Source organism: Malaclemys terrapin, chromosome 4 (assembly GCF_027887155.1).
Source record: "Malaclemys terrapin pileata isolate rMalTer1 chromosome 4, rMalTer1.hap1, whole genome shotgun sequence".
Taxonomy (NCBI): Eukaryota; Metazoa; Chordata; order Testudines; family Emydidae; genus Malaclemys; species Malaclemys terrapin.
Genome location: NC_071508.1, coordinates 23392367 through 23410780, shown reverse-complemented (window position 1 = coordinate 23410780; position 18414 = coordinate 23392367).

Below are 18414 nucleotides of genomic sequence, written 5' to 3'. Positions count from 1 at the left end.
GCAGCGCTCAGGGGGGTTGTTTCGGTGGCGTGGCGCTCGGGGGGTTGTTTCGGCGGGGCAGGGCGGCGCTCAGGGGGGTTGTTTCGGTGGCGTGGCGCTCGGGGGGTTGTTTCAGCAGGGCAAGGCAGCGCTCAGGGGGGTTGTTTCGGTGGCGTGGCGCTCGGGGGGTTGTTTCAGCAGGGCAAGGCAGCGCTCAGGGGGGTTGTTTCGGTGGCGTGGCGCTCGGGGGGTTGTTTCAGCAGGGCAAGGCAGCGCTCAGGGGGGTTGTTTCGGTGGCGTGGCGCTCGGGGGGTTGTTTCAGCAGGGCAAGGCAGCGCTCAGGGGGGTTGTTTCGGTGGCGTGGCGCTCGGGGGGTTGTTTCAGCAGGGCAAGGCAGCGCTCAGGGGGGTTGTTTCGGTGGCGTGGCGCTCGGGGGGTTGTTTCGGCAGGGCAAGGCAGCGCTCAGGGGGGTTGTTTCGGTGGCGTGGCGCTCGGGGGGTTGTTTCGGCGGGGCAGGGCGGCGCTCAGGGGGGTTGTTTCGGTGGCGTGGCGCTCGGGGGGTTGTTTCGGCGGGGCAGGGCGGCGCTCAGGGGGGTTGTTTCGGTGGCGTGGCACTCGGGGGGTTGTTTCAGCAGGGCAAGGCAGCGCTCAGGGGGGTTGTTTCGGTGGCGTGGCGCTCGGGGGGTTGTTTCAGCAGGGCAAGGCAGCGCTCAGGGGGGTTGTTTCGGTGGCGTGGCGCTCGGGGGGTTGTTTCGGCGGGGCAGGGCGGCGCTCAGGGGGGTTGTTTCGGTGGCGTGGCGCTCGGGGGGTTGTTTCGGCGGGGCAGGGCGGCGCTCAGGGGGGTTGTTTCGGTGGCGTGGCGCTCGGGGGGTTGTTTCAGCAGGGCAAGGCAGTGCTCAGGGGGGTTGTTTCGGTGGCGTGGCGCTCTGGGGGTTGTTTCGGCGGGGCAGGGCGGCGCTCAGGGGGTTGTTTCGGTGGCGTGGCGCTCGGGGGGTTGTTTCGGCGGGGCAAGGCAGCGCTCAGGGGGGTTGTTTCGGTGGCGTGGCGCTCGGGGGGTTGTTTCGGCGGGGCAAGGCAGCGCTCAGGGGGTTGTTTCGGTGGCGTGGCGCTCGGGGGGTTGTTTCGGCGGGGCAAGGCAGCGCTCAGGGGGGTTGTTTCGGTGGCGTGGCGCTCGGGGGGTTGTTTCGGCGGGGCAGGGCGGCGCTCAGGGGGGTTGTTTCGGTGGCGTGGCGCTCGGGGGGTTGTTTCGGCAGGGCAAGGCAGCGCTCAGGGGGGTTGTTTCGGTGGCGTGGCGCTCGGGGGGTTGTTTCGGCGGGGCAGGGCGGCGCTCAGGGGGGTTGTTTCGGTGGCGTGGCGCTCGGGGGGTTGTTTCGGCAGGGCAAGGCGGCGCTCAGGGGGGTTGTTTCGGTGGCGTGGCGCTCGGGGGGTTGTTTCGGCGGGGCAGGGCGGCGCTCAGGGGGGTTGTTTCGGTGGCGTGGCGCTCGGGGGGTTGTTTCAGCAGGGCAAGGCAGCGCTCAGGGGGGTTGTTTCGGTGGCGTGGCGCTCGGGGGGTTGTTTCGGCGGGGCAGGGCAGCGCTTAGGGGGGTTGTTTCGGTGGCGTGGCGCTCGGGGGGTTGTTTCAGTGGCGTGGCGCTCGGGGGGTTGTTTCGGCGGGGCAGGGCAGCGCTCAGGGGGGTTGTTTCGGTGGCGTGGCACTCGGGGGGTTGTTTCGGCGGGGCAGGGCGGCGCTCAGGGGACATTGTTTCAGTGGCGTGGCGCTCGGGGGGTTGTTTCAGCAGGGCAAGGCAGCGCTCAGGGGGGTTGTTTCGGTGGCGTGGCGCTCGGGGGGTTGTTTCAGCAGGGCAAGGCAGCGCTCAGGGGGGTTGTTTCGGTGGCGTGGCGCTCGGGGGGTTGTTTCAGCAGGGCAAGGCAGCGCTCAGGGGGGTTGTTTCGGTGGCGTGGCGCTCGGGGGGTTGTTTCGGCGGGGCAGGGCGGCGCTTAGGGGGGTTGTTTCGGTGGCGTGGCGCTCGGGGGGTTGTTTCAGTGGCGTGGCGCTCGGGGGGTTGTTTCGGCGGGGCAGGGCAGCGCTCAGGGGGGTTGTTTCGGTGGCGTGGCACTCGGGGGGTTGTTTCGGCGGGGCAGGGCGGCGCTCAGGGGACATTGTTTCAGTGGCGTGGCGCTCGGGGGGTTGTTTCAGCAGGGCAAGGCAGCGCTCAGGGGGGTTGTTTCGGTGGCGTGGCGCTCGGGGGGTTGTTTCAGCAGGGCAAGGCAGCGCTCAGGGGGGTTGTTTCGGTGGCGTGGCGCTCGGGGGGTTGTTTCAGCAGGGCAAGGCAGCGCTCAGGGGGGTTGTTTCGGTGGCGTGGCGCTCGGGGGGTTGTTTCGGCGGGGCAGGGCGGTGCTTAGGGGGGTTGTTTCGGTGGCGTGGCGCTCGGGGGGTTGTTTCAGTGGCGTGGCGCTCGGGGGGTTGTTTCGGCGGGGCAGGGCAGCGCTCAGGGGGGTTGTTTCGGTGGCGTGGCACTCGGGGGGTTGTTTCGGCGGGGCAGGGCGGTGCTCAGGGGACATTGTTTCAGTGGCGTGGCGCTCGGGGGGTTGTTTCAGCAGGGCAAGGCAGCGCTCAGGGGGGTTGTTTCGGTGGCGTGGCGCTCGGGGGGTTGTTTCAGCAGGGCAAGGCAGCGCTCAGGGGGGTTGTTTCGGTGGCGTGGCGCTCGGGGGGTTGTTTCGGCGGGGCAGGGCGGCGCTCAGGGGGGTTGTTTCGGTGGCGTGGCGCTCGGGGGGTTGTTTCGGCGGGGCAGGGCGGCGCTCAGGGGGGTTGTTTCGGTGGCGTGGCGCTCGGGGGGTTGTTTCGGCAGGGCAAGGCAGCGCTCAGGGGGGTTGTTTCGGTGGCGTGGCGCTCGGGGGGTTGTTTCGGCAGGGCAAGGCAGCGCTCAGGGGGGTTGTTTCGGTGGCGTGGCGCTCGGGGGGTTGTTTCGGCGGGGCAGGGCGGCGCTCAGGGGGGTTGTTTCGGTGGCGTGGCGCTCGGGGGGTTGTTTCGGTGGCGTGGCACTCGGGGGGTTGTTTCGGCGGGGCAGGGCGGCGCTCAGGGGGGTTGTTTCGGTGGCGTGGCGCTCGGGGGGTTGTTTCGGCGGGGCAAGGCAGCGCTCAGGGGGGTTGTTTCGGTGGCGTGGCACTCGGGGGGTTGTTTCAGCAGGGCAAGGCAGCGCTCAGGGGGGTTGTTTCGGTGGCGTGGCGCTCGGGGGGTTGTTTCGGCGGGGCAGGGCGGCGCTCAGGGGGGTTGTTTCGGTGGCGTGGCGCTCGGGGGGTTGTTTCAGCAGGGCAAGGCAGCGCTCAGGGGGGTTGTTTCGGTGGCGTGGCGCTCGGGGGGTTGTTTCAGCAGGGCAAGGCAGCGCTCAGGGGGGTTGTTTCGGTGGCGTGGCGCTCGGGGGGTTGTTTCAGCAGGGCAAGGCAGCGCTCAGGGGGGTTGTTTCGGTGGCGTGGCGCTCGGGGGGTTGTTTCAGCAGGGCAAGGCAGCGCTCAGGGGGGTTGTTTCGGTGGCGTGGCGCTCGGGGGGTTGTTTCAGCAGGGCAAGGCAGCGCTCAGGGGGGTTGTTTCGGTGGCGTGGCGCTCGGGGGGTTGTTTCGGCGGGGCAGGGCGGCGCTCAGGGGGGTTGTTTCGGTGGCGTGGCGCTCGGGGGGTTGTTTCGGCGGGGCAGGGCGGCGCTCAGGGGGGTTGTTTCGGTGGCGTGGCACTCGGGGGGTTGTTTCAGCAGGGCAAGGCAGCGCTCAGGGGGGTTGTTTCGGTGGCGTGGCGCTCGGGGGGTTGTTTCAGCAGGGCAAGGCAGCGCTCAGGGGGGTTGTTTCGGTGGCGTGGCGCTCGGGGGGTTGTTTCGGCGGGGCAGGGCGGCGCTCAGGGGGGTTGTTTCGGTGGCGTGGCGCTCGGGGGGTTGTTTCGGCGGGGCAGGGCGGCGCTCAGGGGGGTTGTTTCGGTGGCGTGGCACTCGGGGGGTTGTTTCAGCAGGGCAAGGCAGCGCTCAGGGGGGTTGTTTCGGTGGCGTGGCGCTCGGGGGGTTGTTTCAGCAGGGCAAGGCAGTGCTCAGGGGGGTTGTTTCGGTGGCGTGGCGCTCGGGGGGTTGTTTCGGCGGGGCAGGGCGGCGCTCAGGGGGTTGTTTCGGTGGCGTGGCGCTCGGGGGGTTGTTTCGGCGGGGCAAGGCAGCGCTCAGGGGGGTTGTTTCGGTGGCGTGGCGCTCGGGGGGTTGTTTCGGCGGGGCAAGGCAGCGCTCAGGGGGTTGTTTCGGTGGCGTGGCGCTCGGGGGGTTGTTTCGGCAGGGCAAGGCAGCGCTCAGGGGGGTTGTTTCGGTGGCGTGGCGCTCGGGGGGTTGTTTCGGCGGGGCAGGGCGGCGCTCAGGGGGGTTGTTTCGGTGGCGTGGCGCTCGGGGGGTTGTTTCGGTGGCGTGGCACTCGGGGGGTTGTTTCGGCGGGGCAGGGCGGCGCTCAGGGGGGTTGTTTCGGTGGCGTGGCGCTCGGGGGGTTGTTTCGGCGGGGCAAGGCAGCGCTCAGGGGGGTTGTTTCGGTGGCGTGGCACTCGGGGGGTTGTTTCAGCAGGGCAAGGCAGCGCTCAGGGGGGTTGTTTCGGTGGCATGGCGCTCGGGGGGTTGTTTCAGCAGGGCAAGGCAGCGCTCAGGGGGGTTGTTTCGGTGGCGTGGCGCTCGGGGGGTTGTTTCAGCAGGGCAAGGCAGCGCTCAGGGGGGTTGTTTCGGTGGCGTGGCGCTCGGGGGGTTGTTTCGGCGGGGCAGGGCGGCGCTCAGGGGGGTTGTTTCGGTGGCGTGGCGCTCGGGGGGTTGTTTCAGCAGGGCAAGGCAGCGCTCAGGGGGGTTGTTTCGGTGGCGTGGCGCTCGGGGGGTTGTTTCAGCAGGGCAAGGCAGCGCTCAGGGGGGTTGTTTCGGTGGCGTGGCGCTCGGGGGGTTGTTTCAGCAGGGCAAGGCAGCGCTCAGGGGGGTTGTTTCGGTGGCGTGGCGCTCGGGGGGTTGTTTCAGCAGGGCAAGGCAGCGCTCAGGGGGGTTGTTTCGGTGGCGTGGCGCTCGGGGGGTTGTTTCAGCAGGGCAAGGCAGCGCTCAGGGGGGTTGTTTCGGTGGCGTGGCGCTCGGGGGGTTGTTTCAGCAGGGCAAGGCAGCGCTCAGGGGGGTTGTTTCGGTGGCGTGGCGCTCGGGGGGTTGTTTCGGCGGGGCAGGGCGGCGCTCAGGGGGGTTGTTTCGGTGGCGTGGCGCTCGGGGGGTTGTTTCGGCGGGGCAGGGCGGCGCTCAGGGGGGTTGTTTCGGTGGCGTGGCACTCGGGGGGTTGTTTCAGCAGGGCAAGGCAGCGCTCAGGGGGGTTGTTTCGGTGGCGTGGCGCTCGGGGGGTTGTTTCGGCGGGGCAAGGCAGCGCTCAGGGGGTTGTTTCGGTGGCGTGGCGCTCGGGGGGTTGTTTCGGCGGGGCAAGGCAGCGCTCAGGGGGGTTGTTTCGGTGGCGTGGCGCTCGGGGGGTTGTTTCGGCGGGGCAGGGCGGCGCTCAGGGGGGTTGTTTCGGTGGCGTGGCGCTCGGGGGGTTGTTTCGGCAGGGCAAGGCAGCGCTCAGGGGGGTTGTTTCGGTGGCGTGGCGCTCGGGGGGTTGTTTCGGCGGGGCAGGGCGGCGCTCAGGGGGGTTGTTTCGGTGGCGTGGCGCTCGGGGGGTTGTTTCGGCAGGGCAAGGCAGCGCTCAGGGGGGTTGTTTCGGTGGCGTGGCGCTCGGGGGGTTGTTTCGGCGGGGCAGGGCGGCGCTCAGGGGGGTTGTTTCGGTGGCGTGGCGCTCGGGGGGTTGTTTCAGCAGGGCAAGGCAGCGCTCAGGGGGGTTGTTTCGGTGGCGTGGCGCTCGGGGGGTTGTTTCGGCGGGGCAGGGCGGCGCTTAGGGGGGTTGTTTCGGTGGCGTGGCGCTCGGGGGGTTGTTTCAGTGGCGTGGCGCTCGGGGGGTTGTTTCGGCGGGGCAGGGCAGCGCTCAGGGGGGTTGTTTCGGTGGCGTGGCACTCGGGGGGTTGTTTCGGCGGGGCAGGGCGGCGCTCAGGGGACATTGTTTCAGTGGCGTGGCGCTCGGGGGGTTGTTTCAGCAGGGCAAGGCAGCGCTCAGGGGGGTTGTTTCGGTGGCGTGGCGCTCGGGGGGTTGTTTCAGCAGGGCAAGGCAGCGCTCAGGGGGGTTGTTTCGGTGGCGTGGCGCTCGGGGGGTTGTTTCAGCAGGGCAAGGCAGCGCTCAGGGGGGTTGTTTCGGTGGCGTGGCGCTCGGGGGGTTGTTTCGGCGGGGCAGGGCGGCGATTAGGGGGGTTGTTTCGGTGGCGTGGCGCTCGGGGGGTTGTTTCAGTGGCGTGGCGCTCGGGGGGTTGTTTCGGCGGGGCAGGGCAGCGCTCAGGGGGGTTGTTTCGGTGGCGTGGCACTCGGGGGGTTGTTTCGGCGGGGCAGGGCGGCGCTCAGGGGACATTGTTTCAGTGGCGTGGCGCTCGGGGGGTTGTTTCAGCAGGGCAAGGCAGCGCTCAGGGGGGTTGTTTCGGTGGCGTGGCGCTCGGGGGGTTGTTTCAGCAGGGCAAGGCAGCGCTCAGGGGGGTTGTTTCGGTGGCGTGGCGCTCGGGGGGTTGTTTCAGCAGGGCAAGGCAGCGCTCAGGGGGGTTGTTTCGGTGGCGTGGCGCTCGGGGGGTTGTTTCGGCGGGGCAGGGCGGTGCTTAGGGGGGTTGTTTCGGTGGCGTGGCGCTCGGGGGGTTGTTTCAGTGGCGTGGCGCTCGGGGGGTTGTTTCGGCGGGGCAGGGCAGCGCTCAGGGGGGTTGTTTCGGTGGCGTGGCACTCGGGGGGTTGTTTCGGCGGGGCAGGGCGGTGCTCAGGGGACATTGTTTCAGTGGCGTGGCGCTCGGGGGGTTGTTTCAGCAGGGCAAGGCAGCGCTCAGGGGGGTTGTTTCGGTGGCGTGGCGCTCGGGGGGTTGTTTCAGCAGGGCAAGGCAGCGCTCAGGGGGGTTGTTTCGGTGGCGTGGCGCTCGGGGGGTTGTTTCAGCAGGGCAGGGCGGCGCTCAGGGGGGTTGTTTCGGTGGCGTGGCGCTCGGGGGGTTGTTTCGGCGGGGCAGGGCGGCGCTCAGGGGGGTTGTTTCGGTGGCGTGGCGCTCGGGGGGTTGTTTCGGCGGGGCAGGGCGGCGCTCAGGGGGGTTGTTTCGGTGGCGTGGCGCTCGGGGGGTTGTTTCGGCAGGGCAAGGCAGCGCTCAGGGGGGTTGTTTCGGTGGCGTGGCGCTCGGGGGGTTGTTTCGGCAGGGCAAGGCAGCGCTCAGGGGGGTTGTTTCGGTGGCGTGGCGCTCGGGGGGTTGTTTCGGCGGGGCAGGGCGGCGCTCAGGGGGGTTGTTTCGGTGGCGTGGCGCTCGGGGGGTTGTTTCGGTGGCGTGGCACTCGGGGGGTTGTTTCGGCGGGGCAGGGCGGCGCTCAGGGGGGTTGTTTCGGTGGCGTGGCGCTCGGGGGGTTGTTTCGGCGGGGCAAGGCAGCGCTCAGGGGGGTTGTTTCGGTGGCGTGGCCCTCGGGGGGTTGTTTCAGCAGGGCAAGGCAGCGCTCAGGGGGGTTGTTTCGGTGGCGTGGCGCTCGGGGGGTTGTTTCGGCGGGGCAGGGCGGCGCTCAGGGGGGTTGTTTCGGTGGCGTGGCGCTCGGGGGGTTGTTTCAGCAGCGCAAGGCAGCGCTCAGGGGGGTTGTTTCGGTGGCGTGGCGCTCGGGGGGTTGTTTCAGCAGGGCAAGGCAGCGCTCAGGGGGGTTGTTTCGGTGGCGTGGCGCTCGGGGGGTTGTTTCAGCAGGGCAAGGCAGCGCTCAGGGGGGTTGTTTCGGTGGCGTGGCGCTCGGGGGGTTGTTTCAGCAGGGCAAGGCAGCGCTCAGGGGGGTTGTTTCGGTGGCGTGGCGCTCGGGGGGTTGTTTCAGCAGGGCAAGGCAGCGCTCAGGGGGGTTGTTTCGGTGGCGTGGCGCTCGGGGGGTTGTTTCAGCAGGGCAAGGCAGCGCTCAGGGGGGTTGTTTCGGTGGCGTGGCGCTCGGGGGGTTGTTTCGGCGGGGCAGGGCGGCGCTCAGGGGGGTTGTTTCGGTGGCGTGGCGCTCGGGGGGTTGTTTCGGCGGGGCAAGGCAGCGCTCAGGGGGGTTGTTTCGGTGGCGTGGCGCTCGGGGGGTTGTTTCAGCAGGGCAAGGCAGCGCTCAGGGGGGTTGTTTCGGTGGCGTGGCGCTCGGGGGGTTGTTTCGGCGGGGCAGGGCGGCGCTCAGGGGGGTTGTTTCGGTGGCGTGGCGCTCGGGGGGTTGTTTCGGCGGGGCAGGGCGGCGCTCAGGGGGGTTGTTTCGGTGGCGTGGCACTCGGGGGGTTGTTTCAGCAGGGCAAGGCAGTGCTCAGGGGGGTTGTTTCGGTGGCGTGGCGCTCGGGGGGTTGTTTCGGCGGGGCAGGGCGGCGCTCAGGGGGTTGTTTCGGTGGCGTGGCGCTCGGGGGGTTGTTTCGGCGGGGCAAGGCAGCGCTCAGGGGGGTTGTTTCGGTGGCGTGGCGCTCGGGGGGTTGTTTCGGCAGGGCAAGGCAGCGCTCAGGGGGGTTGTTTCGGTGGCGTGGCGCTCGGGGGGTTGTTTCGGCAGGGCAAGGCAGCGCTCAGGGGGTTGTTTCGGTGGCGTGGCGCTCGGGGGGTTGTTTCGGCAGGGCAAGGCAGCGCTCAGGGGGGTTGTTTCGGTGACGTGGCACTCGGGGGGTTGTTTCGGCAGGGCGGCGCTCAGGGGGGTTGTTTCGGTGGCGTGGCGCTCGGGGGGTTGTTTCAGCAGGGCAAGGCAGCGCTCAGGGGGGTTGTTTCGGTGGCGTGGCGCTCGGGGGGTTGTTTCGGCAGGGCAAGGCAGCGCTCAGGGGGGTTGTTTCGGTGGCGTGGCGCTCGGGGGGTTGTTTCGGCAGGGCAAGGCAGCGCTCAGGGGGGTTGTTTCGGTGGCGTGGCGCTCGGGGGGTTGTTTCGGCGGGGCAGGGCGGCGCTCAGGGGGGTTGTTTCGGTGGCGTGGCGCTCGGGGGGTTGTTTCGGTGGCGTGGCACTCGGGGGGTTGTTTCGGCGGGGCAGGGCGGCGCTCAGGGGGGTTGTTTCGGTGGCGTGGCGCTCGGGGGGTTGTTTCGGCGGGGCAAGGCAGCGCTCAGGGGGGTTGTTTCGGTGGCGTGGCACTCGGGGGGTTGTTTCAGCAGGGCAAGGCAGCGCTCAGGGGGGTTGTTTCGGTGGCGTGGCGCTCGGGGGGTTGTTTCGGCGGGGCAGGGCGGCGCTCAGGGGGGTTGTTTCGGTGGCGTGGCGCTCGGGGGGTTGTTTCAGCAGGGCAAGGCAGCGCTCAGGGGGGTTGTTTCGGTGGCGTGGCGCTCGGGGGGTTGTTTCAGCAGGGCAAGGCAGCGCTCAGGGGGGTTGTTTCGGTGGCGTGGCGCTCGGGGGGTTGTTTCAGCAGGGCAAGGCAGCGCTCAGGGGGGTTGTTTCGGTGGCGTGGCGCTCGGGGGGTTGTTTCAGCAGGGCAAGGCAGCGCTCAGGGGGGTTGTTTCGGTGGCGTGGCGCTCGGGGGGTTGTTTCAGCAGGGCAAGGCAGCGCTCAGGGGGGTTGTTTCGGTGGCGTGGCGCTCGGGGGGTTGTTTCAGCAGGGCAAGGCAGCGCTCAGGGGGGTTGTTTCGGTGGCGTGGCGCTCGGGGGGTTGTTTCGGCGGGGCAGGGCGGCGCTCAGGGGGGTTGTTTCGGTGGCGTGGCGCTCGGGGGGTTGTTTCGGCGGGGCAGGGCGGCGCTCAGGGGGGTTGTTTCGGTGGCGTGGCACTCGGGGGGTTGTTTCAGCAGGGCAAGGCAGCGCTCAGGGGGGTTGTTTCGGTGGCGTGGCGCTCGGGGGGTTGTTTCAGCAGGGCAAGGCAGCGCTCAGGGGGGTTGTTTCGGTGGCGTGGCGCTCGGGGGGTTGTTTCGGCGGGGCAGGGCGGCGCTCAGGGGGGTTGTTTCGGTGGCGTGGCGCTCGGGGGGTTGTTTCGGCGGGGCAGGGCGGCGCTCAGGGGGGTTGTTTCGGTGGCGTGGCACTCGGGGGGTTGTTTCAGCAGGGCAAGGCAGCGCTCAGGGGGGTTGTTTCGGTGGCGTGGCGCTCGGGGGGTTGTTTCAGCAGGGCAAGGCAGTGCTCAGGGGGGTTGTTTCGGTGGCGTGGCGCTCGGGGGGTTGTTTCGGCGGGGCAGGGCGGCGCTCAGGGGGTTGTTTCGGTGGCGTGGCGCTCGGGGGGTTGTTTCGGCGGGGCAAGGCAGCGCTCAGGGGGGTTGTTTCGGTGGCGTGGCGCTCGGGGGTTTGTTTCGGCAGGGCAAGGCAGCGCTCAGGGGGGTTGTTTCGGTGGCGTGGCGCTCGGGGGGTTGTTTCGGCAGGGCAAGGCAGCGCTCAGGGGGTTGTTTCGGTGGCGTGGCGCTCGGGGGGTTGTTTCGGCAGGGCAAGGCAGCGCTCAGGGGGGTTGTTTCGGTGACGTGGCACTCGGGGGGTTGTTTCGGCAGGGCGGCGCTCAGGGGGGTTGTTTCGGTGGCGTGGCGCTCGGGGGGTTGTTTCGGCGGGGCAGGGCGGCGCTCAGGGGGGTTGTTTCGGTGGCGTGGCGCTCGGGGGGTTGTTTCGGCAGGGCAAGGCAGCGCTCAGGGGGGTTGTTTCGGTGGCGTGGCGCTCGGGGGGTTGTTTCGGCGGGGCAAGGCAGCGCTCAGGGGGGTTGTTTCGGTGGCGTGGCGCTCGGGGGGTTGTTTCGGCAGGGCAGGGCAGCGCTCAGGGGGGTTGTTTCGGTGGCGTGGCACTCGGGGGGTTGTTTCGGCGGGGCAGGGCGGCGCTCAGGGGGGTTGTTTCAGTGGCGTGGCGCTCGGGGGGTTGTTTCGGCGGGGCAAGGCAGCGCTCAGGGGGGTTGTTTCGGTGGCGTGGCGCTCAGGGGGGTTGTTTCGGTGGCGTGGCGCTCGGGGGGTTGTTTCAGCAGGGCAAGGCAGCGCTCAGGGGGGTTGTTTCGGTGGCGTGGCGCTCGGGGGGTTGTTTCGGCGGGGCAGGGCGGCGCTCAGGGGACATTGTTTCGGTGGCGTGGCGCTCGGGGGGTTGTTTCAGCAGGGCAAGGCAGCGCTCAGGGGGGTTGTTTCGGTGGCGTGGCGCTCGGGGGGTTGTTTCGGCGGGGCAGGGCGGCGCTCAGGGGACATTGTTTCGGTGGCGTGGCGCTCGGGGGGTTGTTTCAGCGGGGCAGGGTGGCGCTCAGGGGGGTTGTTTCGGTGGCGTGGCGCTCGGGGGGTTGTTTCGGCGGGGCAGGGCGGCGCTCAGGGGGGTTGTTTCGGTGGCGTGGCGCTCGGGGGGTTGTTTCGGCAGGGCAAGGCAGCGCTCAGGGGGGTTGTTTCGGTGGCGTGGCGCTCGGGGGGTTGTTTCGGCGGGGCAAGGCAGCGCTCAGGGGGGTTGTTTCGGTGGCGTGGCGCTCGGGGGGTTGTTTCGGCAGGGCAGGGCAGCGCTCAGGGGGGTTGTTTCGGTGGCGTGGCACTCGGGGGGTTGTTTCGGCGGGGCAGGGCGGCGCTCAGGGGGGTTGTTTCAGTGGCGTGGCGCTCGGGGGGTTGTTTCGGCGGGGCAAGGCAGCGCTCAGGGGGGTTGTTTCGGTGGCGTGGCGCTCAGGGGGGTTGTTTCGGTGGCGTGGCGCTCGGGGGGTTGTTTCAGCAGGGCAAGGCAGCGCTCAGGGGGGTTGTTTCGGTGGCGTGGCGCTCGGGGGGTTGTTTCGGCGGGGCAGGGCGGCGCTCAGGGGACATTGTTTCGGTGGCGTGGCGCTCGGGGGGTTGTTTCAGCAGGGCAAGGCAGCGCTCAGGGGGGTTGTTTCGGTGGCGTGGCGCTCGGGGGGTTGTTTCGGCGGGGCAGGGCGGCGCTCAGGGGACATTGTTTCGGTGGCGTGGCGCTCGGGGGGTTGTTTCGGTGGCGTGGCGCTCGGGGGGTTGTTTCGGCGGGGCAGGGCAGCGCTCAGGGGGGTTGTTTCGGTGGCGTGGCGCTCGGGGGGTTGTTTCGGCGGGGCAAGGCAGCGCTCAGGGGGGTTGTTTCGGTGGCGTGGCGCTCGGGGGGTTGTTTCAGCAGGGCAAGGCAGCGCTCAGGGGGGTTGTTTCGGTGGCGTGGCGCTCGGGGGGTTGTTTCGGCGGGGCAGGGCGGCGCTCAGGGGACATTGTTTCAGTGGCGTGGCACTACTTTTTTTTGCTTGGGGCATCAAAAAAGTTAGAGCCGGCCCTGAATGGAACTGAGAAAGTCAAAACGATTCGGTTCGACTATCTCCTGCTGAGAACTTTGCCAGAATCAACACACGTGTGTGGAACATTTTGATTTTGACAATACTGACTTTTCTGACGGGAAACCATTCTGTTGAAATCCTTTCCACCAGCCCTACATCTAAGCCTCCAGTCAGTAACGACAGGAAAGTTGTGTCTCATGGCTACTGGAGAGCCCCACTGGCAAAGCGTTGGGACCGAAATGCCTTTTGGACGGATGTCCGCAGAATAAACCCCACCTCCACAATCGGCACCAATCAAACCCCTTTGCTGGCAGGAAAGCGGAGGACTCCATAGACATAAGCCAACTAAACAATTGTGTATGCCCCAGGCAGCAAAAGGGGTATTCTCCCCAAAATGCAGTTCATCTTATTTAACATGGACTTTTGAACAAGGGTACTAGTAAGTCATGTGTTGGTATGTTTGTTGGGTCGTGGGGATAATGGGAGTCAAGGGGGGGCCCAAAGATATTCCTGCTTAGCCCTGCCAATGGGCTAGCACCACCTCTGTCTATGGTGACGAAATTCTCTTCTCGCTCCTAGAGATGGGTCCCTTCAGGCACCTGGTGTGGCCATCCCGCTGCTTGTGCTGAACCTGCTCTGTGCATAAACAGAGACCTGCAGTCTCCCGGGCTGTGGCAACTGGGGGCCTTTCCCCAGCTGCTAAAGGTCACTAAAGAGAGGGGTCGGTTTTCATTTGCTGAACTGGAAACGCACCAAGACACACAATAAATGAAACTCAACCACATTTGGGCCTAGGGGAGGGATGGGGAAGAAATATATGGACCCAGCTGACCCTCAGTCCACAGCTCGAAATGAACTTCTAACCCTGCGGGAGTTCCACTGTCACACTTTATTGACTCCCAGACAAGCTTGCTCCCTACAGAGGGTCTAGTGGAAAGCAAGGGCGGTCGGGGCAGGACTCCTGGGTTCTATGCCTAGCACTAGGAGGGGAGTACGGTCTAGTGACTAAAGTAGGAGTGGTAAGGTTCTTTTCCTAGCTTTGCCACTGATTCACTCTGACCTTGGACAAGTCGCCATGCCTCAATTTCCCACCTTTTTCTTGTTCTAGGCCCATTTCACAGATGGGGAAACTGAGGCACGGCAATTTACCCCAGGCCACCATGACTCAGTGGCAGAGCCAGGAACAGAACCTGCTCTCCTGACTCCCACTCCTATTCATCTCTGCCCTAAGGCCCCTTTGTGCCCATGCGGCTGGTGTGATAGAGCTGCAGCGGGACAGGTATAACCTCATCGCGGGGGGACCTCAGGTCTGGGTGCAGAGCCAGCCCTTCCAGTTCTATGCTACCTTGGCAGGAGCCCTGGCTGCAGGGTCTGGCCAGCGGTGAGGCAGAGGTGGGGTGGTGAAAAGAAGGGGAGTGGAGAGGGTGTTATTACATCTTGGTGATCCTGGGGCTCTGCACAGCCTCCCAGGAAGCCCTGAAGTAGGGGCACTCATTGGAGAATACACAGCGTCCCCCACAGCCCACAAACTGCCACCTCAGCACCAGGGCAAACTTGGCTCTCCATGGTTTAGCCCCAAGATCATCCTCCTCTTCTCAGGGGCCAGAGCAACATGTCAGGCAAACCCTCGTTAAGACCCGATTCTGCAAGGTGCTGAGCGCTCCCCACCAATCCCTGGACGGGGCGGTCGGAGGAGGGAACACCGCCTATAAATAGCCCTGGAAAGCAGGCTGTGAATTCTTCTGACAGTGTGACACCGGTGTAGGAGGCGCTTGCTCCTGGGAGGGACAGATGTCAAGAGAGCTCTCTCCCGGGAAAGCGGCTTATGAGGGAGGTCAGCTGCAGTGCAGTTTTGCTTTCTGTGCTAACTGACCCCGGCGTGACGGGAAGGGACACGGGTTCGCAGGGCATCTTGTCCCCCGTACTCTCCCCCATTATTCAGCTGGTTGATAAGAGTTTCCAGGGGCTGATTTTTCCCAAGCGGCGGCAGCGGCACAAGCTGCTGAGGAGAAATCTGCTGACTTGCTGCTTTTTAAAAATAACTCTGCCTTTGTCAGCAGGTCAGGGTTGCTCCATATTAAATAATCACAGCAGCTCGGCCCTCCCCTGCTCTGAGCAATTTGCACAAGGCTGCCACTCTTGTGAGGCCGCACGAATAATCACGGTTAATGTTCCGGACAAGAGAGCTGGGGCGCTGCTCACAAGAGTTCGCTGTCCCCTGGGAACAGTCGCATCACCAGGTGGGCTCTGAGGACCAAATATCTCCTTGGGGACCCCTCCCTCTTCGCCCATCTAACCCTGGCAGGGTCATGGCCTCGTGGACCTCTTGAGAGGTCATGCCTGCAGTGCTCTCCCATGCTGGGTAGCACCAGCCTGGCCACCCCTTGCCAGGATCCCTGTGCTGAACCTTCAACTTTAAAGTATTCGCCCTCATCAACTCCCGAACACCTGAAGGGGCCTCAGGGCCGCATCACAGCATGTGAGATCATGCTGCCTTCAAAGACATCCTGCCACAGCCATCACCTCGTCTAACCCCAAAGAGATCACATGCCCCACGCTCAGATCAGATTGTGGTAAGGCCAAACGCTCGAACTCGGGTGCTGTTGAGGCTGGAGGAAGTGAAACGTCGGGCCCTGAAGTGTCTGGTAGAACGTTTCCCAGCAGGGGGCGCTATACTGTGTTTCTGCATATAGGGCAGGGGTCGGCAACCTTTCAGAAGTGGTGTGCCGAGTCTTCATTTATTCACTCTGATTTAAGGTTTCGCGTGCCAATAATACACTTTAACGTTTTTAGAAGGTCTCTTTCTATAAGTCTGTAATATAGAACTAAACTATTGTTGTATGAAAAGTAAATAAGTTTTTAAAAATGTTTCAGAAGCTTCATTTAAAATTAAATTAAAATGCAGAGCCCCCAGGACCGGTGGCCAGGATCCGGGCAGGGTGAGTGCCACTGAAAATCAGCTCGTGTGCCGCCTTTGGCACCCATGCCATAGGTTGCCTACCCCTGATTATAGGGTAATGGCTGAAATGTTTGAGAGTTTTCAAGGGGTGCTTGTTGAGAGAGAGGACAGGGCACGTGGCGGATGGTATAAAGCCTGAATGTTGCACTGTCTTGGCTTTCTCTCATGTAATGCTTGAACCATTAACACAGTGTCAAGCTCCCACAGGTACATGAAATCAGATACTAAGAATACTGCAAAAGAACAACTCCAAAAACAAAGAGTAATCTCGTGATTTACCAGATTCCTGTCCCCGATCAGATAGGGGGATGTGTTTAGCAACTGGGCCTTCTGTCGCTCACAATGGGAAAACTACAACATTGCAACAAGACTGGGTAAAAGGGAAAAGAAAATAAGCACACCACAAGCTGAAATGGGCAAAGGTTGCTGCATGCTCCAACAGCAGCGGAATACCTCAGCAGCAGACCAGGAGCACCCAGGCGAAATCCTCAAAGCTTAAACCCACAAAAAATGTCATAGGTGAAAGGTATCTTTTCAACAAGTATAATCAAGGATCCAGAAAAACAATAGATCAGTATAGTGCCAAATTGCACAAAATGGCTGATGCATGCAATTATCAAAACTTAAAAGGTGACCTAATTTATGATAGATTAGTGTTAGGGATGAAAGATGCAGGAGCTCGAATGAGAAGGGTAAGAGAGCCCACACTACTCTAGCAAGAGCTATAGACAAGTGCAAAGTAGTGGACAGCTTCACTCCCCAGTGCAGAGCATAAGTGGAGTAAACACAGAGCTAATTCATAAGAACATAAGAATGGCCCTACTGGGTCAGACCAAAGGTCCATCTAGACCAGTATCCTGTCTTCTGACAGTGGCCAGTGCCAGGTGCCCCTGAGGGAATGAACAGAACAGGAAATCATCAAATGATCCATCCCCTGTCGCTCATTCCCAGCTTCTGGCAAACAGAGGCCAGGGACACCATCCCTGCCCATCCTGGCAAATAGCCATTGATGGACCTATCCTCCATGAACTTATCTATTTCTTTTTTTTACCCTGTTATAGTCTTGGCCTTCACAACATCCTCTGGCAAGGAGTTCCACAGGTTGACTGTGCATTGTGTGAAAAAATACTTCCTTTTGTTTGTTTTAAACCTGCTGCCTATTAATTTCATTTGGTGACCCCTAGTTCTTGTGTTATGAGAAGGAGTAAATAACACTTTCTTATTTACTTTCTCTACACCAGTCATGATTTTATAGACCTCAATCATATCTCCCCTTAGCCATCTCTTTTCCAAACTGAAAAGTCCCAGTCTTATTAATCTCTCCTCCTACAGAAGCCGTTCCATACCCCTAATAATTTTTGTTGCCCTTTTCTGAACCGTTTCCAATTCAAATATATCTTTTTTTGAGATGGGGTGACCAGATCTGCACACAGTATTTAATGTGTGGGTATACCATGGATTTATATAGAGGCAAAATGCAAGGGAAAAGCATGAAAATACAAGGAAAAATACACCAAAATTTGTGCAAAAGCAGTGTTGTAACCAGGGGCAGCTGTCCAGGGTGCAAAGCCACCGGGGCAGAAAAATGGGGCGGTGTCGGAGATGCACATGGGATCCCAGCCCCGCCCAGATTTCTGGCTTCCATTTAGAACAGAGAAAACAGCCATCTCCTGCCAGGAGCCGGTGGATTGGAGGCTGGTGGGAGCTGCCTGGCCCATTCGGGCCCTGGCTCTCTGCTGTGGGAGCCAGGGTGCTGGCTGGCTGCCCGTCAGCCCTCCCTGCCCTGCTCCCCAAGCCAGGCCACCTCTGCATGGCGAGGCGCTCCCCAGGCAGGGCAGACAGCACTGCTCCAAGCTGTGCCCCTGACGCTCTCTTGCCTTTCCCCCAAAGGAGCCCAGTGCCGGCCAGCGACATCCCCTGGAGCCGGCCCCTGCCCACAGAGCCCGCTTGCCATTAGATGCTCCCTGAGGCGCTCTAATATATTTAATAAAGATATATTAGAACTGGAAAAGGTACAGAGCAGGACAACAGAACTGATTAGAGATATTGAACAGCTTCCGTTTGTGGCGAGATTAAAAAGATTGGGACTTTTCAGCTTGGAAAAGAGATGGCTAAGGGGAGATATGATTGAAGTCTATAAAATCATAACTGGTGTGGAGAAAGTAAATAAGTGTAAAGTAAATAGGAGCAGTAGTGATCTGTATGCTGTGTATAACATCTATGCTCAAAAGGTCTGTTATACCTTCTCCCCCGCCCCCCTTTGTCTCCTCGCTCTCTTGGAATATCTGTGAAGTGGCTTTCCCCCTCCCACTCCCTCCTGGAATGCTTGTGGGATGAATGGGCTGGTTGAGCAGCTGGAAGATCAGAAGAGCTCCCAGGTAGACAAGGTGTCTGGCACTCTGATTAGGCAGCGCGCACACACCCAATGCATGGACACTGCCTGTGGTGGAGTGTGACCAACCAGACGTGGCCAAGTCATCTCTAGTCGCAGACCATGAGGAGCAGTCTTTAAAAGGGGAAGGGGCCATGTGCTCAGGAGTGCACTCACAAGCTTGTACCTCCCGTAAAGGCCCTTCGCCCGGGCTGCCTGGCCAGTGGTTCACCGCATTGCATTCCATTGTGCCTCAGGAAGACTTACCTTCATTGCACCGTCCATCGCTGTGCTGTGGGACACTTACCTTGAAGGATCCTGACATCTCCAGTGCTGTGCCTGTCCTGGGAGCGTGAGTATGCGAGTGTGAGTGTGACCCCCCGCCCTTCTTTTGAGCCTAGCTATCAGTATAATAAACGTGCTGCTTTCTGCCAAACTCTGGTGGGTCATTAGTCCTCCCTAAGCTTGCTAGCTGGCCCAATTTTGGGTAACATTATTTACTCCTTCTCATAACACAAGAACCAGGGGTCACCTAATTAAATGAATAGGCAGCAGGTTTAACACAAACAGAAGGAAGTGTTTCTTCACACAATGCGCAGTCAACCTGTGGAACTCCTTGCCAGGGGATATTGTGATGGCCAAAACTATAACTGGGTTAAAAAAAAAGAATTAGCCAAGTTCCTGGAGGATAGGTCCATTAATGGCTATTACTCAAGATGGTCAGGGATGCAACACCATGCTCTGGGTGTCCCAAGCCTCTGTTTACCAGAAGCTGGGAGTGGACGACAGGTGACGGAGCACTCAATAATTGCCCTGTTCTGTTCATTCCCTCTGAAGCACCTGCCATTGGCCACTGTGGGAAGACAGGATATTGGGCTGGATGGACCATTGGTCCCAGTATGGCCATTCTTATGTTCTTCTGTACCATA